This window comes from Pararge aegeria, chromosome 3 (assembly GCF_905163445.1).
Source record: "Pararge aegeria chromosome 3, ilParAegt1.1, whole genome shotgun sequence".
NCBI classification, from domain to species: domain Eukaryota; kingdom Metazoa; phylum Arthropoda; class Insecta; order Lepidoptera; family Nymphalidae; genus Pararge; species Pararge aegeria.
In genome coordinates this window covers 19,192,518-19,196,855 of record NC_053182.1, presented here as the reverse complement: position 1 = coordinate 19,196,855, position 4,338 = coordinate 19,192,518, and positions in this window count along the sequence as shown.

Sequence of the window (4,338 nt, the reverse complement as noted above, 5' to 3'; positions counted from 1 at the left end):
ACCTTGTAGCTATATAAATAAAGACTATTATTATTTGATTGTTGTTTAACTAGTGCTGGATGTATGAATTAAACTCAATGAGCTCAGAATATTGGTGCGTACACCAATCTCTTAAATAAAGACATTGTTGCAATGCTGTGTTCCGATCTGAAGGGCGTGGTTGCCGAAGAAGCTTAACACCTACGCCTCAAGTTAATGGACACAGAGCGACATGTACCAGGACGTCTTCCTTGAACCCGCTTGATATCCGTTGCGCCAGGGAAGCCGTCAAAACCCCACCACTTATCAAAACTACGACTTAGCTTCGTCAGAATAGCAACTTAAGTTATTCAAAACAAATTTGCTTAAACTACAGGCATCTTTGACTACTTAAACGCAATGAAAAAGAAAAAAGAATTTTTTACACATACAACGAATTTTATTATAAAGATTGTATATTACAACATGTCCATTTAAAAAAGTAAATAATGGATCTATATTACATTTATTTCATTACAATAAAAATGAAATTATTACAAAATTTCATTGTACAAAAAATTATTGCTGGTTAATAATTAAACGCTTAATTACATATAGAGAAATTATTTCGGCCATTTACTCGTATATTTTTATATGTTAACTATCGTACGGTTTCATAGATACTTTACTAATTGCTTTGTAGACATGGGACAGTTTGTGATATAGAATTGAATCGGTCTGTGCGCAACCCTATTGCCGTGTTACGAAGACTTACATCCCCTCTCACCCCGCAACGCCCCGCTCTCGCTCATTGATGACGTCAGGGCTGTACCCTGTTCTACTTTTCATGTTATATTTTTGATTTTATGAATACTCTTTTATTGTACACCACAGAGAAAATTCACATAGATACATATACAACAGCACAATAAGGTGGAACGTACAATTTGGCGGCCTTATCGCTATATAGCGATCTCTTCCAGGCAACCAAAGGCATACGAGAAAATGCTATAGGAATATAAGGATCTAAACTAAATTAACATAAAATAAACATATAACATAGTACATATTAAACATAACATAATAAAGATATGTACAAAAATACAATATATATTCCATACATATATACAAACATATAAAACAAAATATACTATACTATAAATCTATATATATAAAAGAGAATCTGTGTGGGTATGTTGCGTATACGCTCCGAAACGGCTGGACCGATTTCAATGAATTTTTCAGGGAATCTCCGGATTGACCTCGCTAATCCTGTAAAGTTTGGTGACGATCGGAGCACTCCTATTTTTGAACTGTCAAACTGTCAAATACAGCTTTAATTTACTATGATGATATTCTGTTGTTGGGTGTACATGGGTGTAGATAATAATCTTCACCCGCTCGAGAAGAGAATAGAAGAGAATGAATACGGAGAGAAATAAATGATTTAATATATTATGAGACTTAAATTAAAAATTTGATGATGTAAGTTTTTTGTTCAAATAAAATAAAGTAAAATCTAGCCCGGCGAAGCGGGCTGGGTACGCTAGTGCATAATAAAAAAAATGTGATGTGAAGATTTTATGTGTCTAAAAGTACTTATACAAGGTTAGCTGTAAATGTAGTCAAGCCGATGGTGTATTGAAGTATTTATCATATCAACCCATTACCAGCCCTCTAAAGGAGACGGGTTTCCTACAATGAGCGGCTAAGGCCATAATCCACCACGCTGGCCCATTGCGTATTGGTGGAATCCACACACGTATGAAAACAGTAGGTATGGAGATTTCTCAGGCATGCAGGTTTCCCCACGATGTATTCCTTCACCGTTTTAATAGCAAAGCAAGTAATATTTTAATAAAAACAAATAAAAACGCACATAACTTAGAAAAGTTAGAGGTGCGTGCTAGGATTCGAACTCGGCCCCCGAAAGTGAAGTCGTAGTCCTACCCACAGAGCTATCACCGCGAAGTATTCATAATAACGAAAAAAACAATTCAATCTCAGAAATAACTCAAGAGTGTTTACATTTAAGGCCAATGAATTTACTGTAACTGTCAGCAAATATAAGTCCTAAAGATAATTAATATTGAAACAATCATTCACGCACACGTTCACAGGCACACAGTTCACGTGTACAAGTGGTGTCGAGTAATTTAAATGAATTAGGGTTGTAAATTTTTTTAATAAGTTTTATAAGAAAGCTTTAAAATACGTTTCTTGTCAATATCTAAATCGAACATTATAGTGTTAATGATATTTTGTGTTACTTTTTTTAGTTTACCCCTTTCTAAACCACCTTAAATAAAAATTGGATTTATTGCAAAGTTACGCTTTATGCATTTACATACATTGATTAAAAAATATTTTCTATTTAGTTTAATATTTTCTTTTCAATTAATTTAAAAAAGTTCGATTTTACATAGAACGCGTAATAGGATTTCGGGTGGGTCACGACACTTATCCCATATTTGTACTCGCCTCACTAAAGTTCAATATTTTTGCATCTACCTATACATTCGGGATACTTTATTTCAGAAATATCTTTCTCTTAATAGGGCACAACTATATATTCTTACATAACTAGCTTATAATAATATAAATTAATCGTATTTTATATAAATAATTACTATTTACATGATAATCTGTTGAATTTTGTGACCATAATTTTTATTAAATTATCACAGACAAATATCACAAACAAACATTTTTTTTTTTCATTTCGGATTGTAATTCTTTATTTTCGCTACATTATAATAGGCCTGTTATCATTTCAATAATGTTCAATCTCCGCATCCTATTTTTTTGCGTTAAAAGTTTTAAAAATGATTCTGAGGTTTTATTTTTTTACTAGTGTTAGTGCCTAGACTTTGAGGAAATATCAAATATATAAATTTAAAATGCATATATTTGTTATCTCTTGTTTAAAGTGTATCTTTGTAATATAGGCCTTTAAAAAGTTGAATGTTTCCTACCACAATCGCTTTAAGACTGATAAAATAGAACATTACAGCTGCGGTCAGCACAAGAGCTATTGATAGACGAACGAGTGGGTCGACACATACGTAAGACATAATTGCCTTGTATAGGACTTTTCTCAAACATGTCTTCATTTGAACTCATATTGTTAAATACTTTACTAACTTGTTTTTAATTACTTTCAAAATAAATGACGAACAACGATAATTTTTCCTGCGTATTTTTTTTAGATATAGAACGCTTTTAACGCAAAAAGCGTTCTATATCTAAAAAAAAATACGCAGGAAAAATTATCGTTTTTTTCGTTAAAAGCGTTCTATTTGCAAGCCACTTCCAAATTTAAATACCTTTGATACGGTTGCTATGTTTCGGAGTAAAAGATCGTTCCATTTTTAAATTACACCTCATATATGAGTTTAATAATCAAAATCAAAGTGCGTATAGCTTGTGATATGATGATTACTACGTCATTAATTTGGCAGCTTATCCACGATGGATATGGATTTTCTTACAACGTTTGACGGCAGCCGCTCGTATGAATTTGGTCAGCACAACAATTTCTAGTTATCTCGAAGAAGTTTGTCAAAATAATGCTCAATTTTCCAAACATGTCTGAGAATAGGAATATAACAATTTCGGCATCGGTGTTATGAGAACCGAAGAGATGCATTCGAAATAATTAGGCTACTGATAGACGCAGTCTACCTATTTAAAGGTGCGTTAAATTATGCGTGTACCTCACAAACTTTATCGCAATCATATATAAAAAAATATATACATTTATGAAAAACTCGATCAATATTATTTATTGCTTTCTTTACATATTCCTAATTGTTTTAAATTAATGTAAGGGCGTAAGAACACTTTGTCGAATTTAAGCAAAAATTGAATGTATTTCCAAGATATATACTGTCCGATACATTACACTGAGCGAACTAATATATACCCTGAGATTGCTATATATCACAAATATTTCTTCTCCTTAGGAATGCGCTTTCTGTTTTTCAAAATATCTTTGAAAATAATAAACTGTCCAGCTACCTACCTACAGCTAGTAACTTTTTCGTTTCATACCGAATGGACGCTGTTTTTTTAAATGAAGCAAGTTGGAGAATGTTCTTACGCACTTCAATTCTAATAATATATATCTTTACAACTATCTTATAAATTATAAACATCTATAACTTAACAGAATTAAAAAAATCCAACATTTTAAACAAACATTATATAAAACTTTCATTATTCGAATTTTGAATTTTAAAAGTAGACCACAAATACATTGTTCGCAAGTCAATTTTACTTCTTAATCGACTGGTTACGCACATTTCAATGTGTGTTTAAAATGTTATAATTAAAATTAAAATAAATGTACGTATCACAAATACACAACGTTTTCAATAA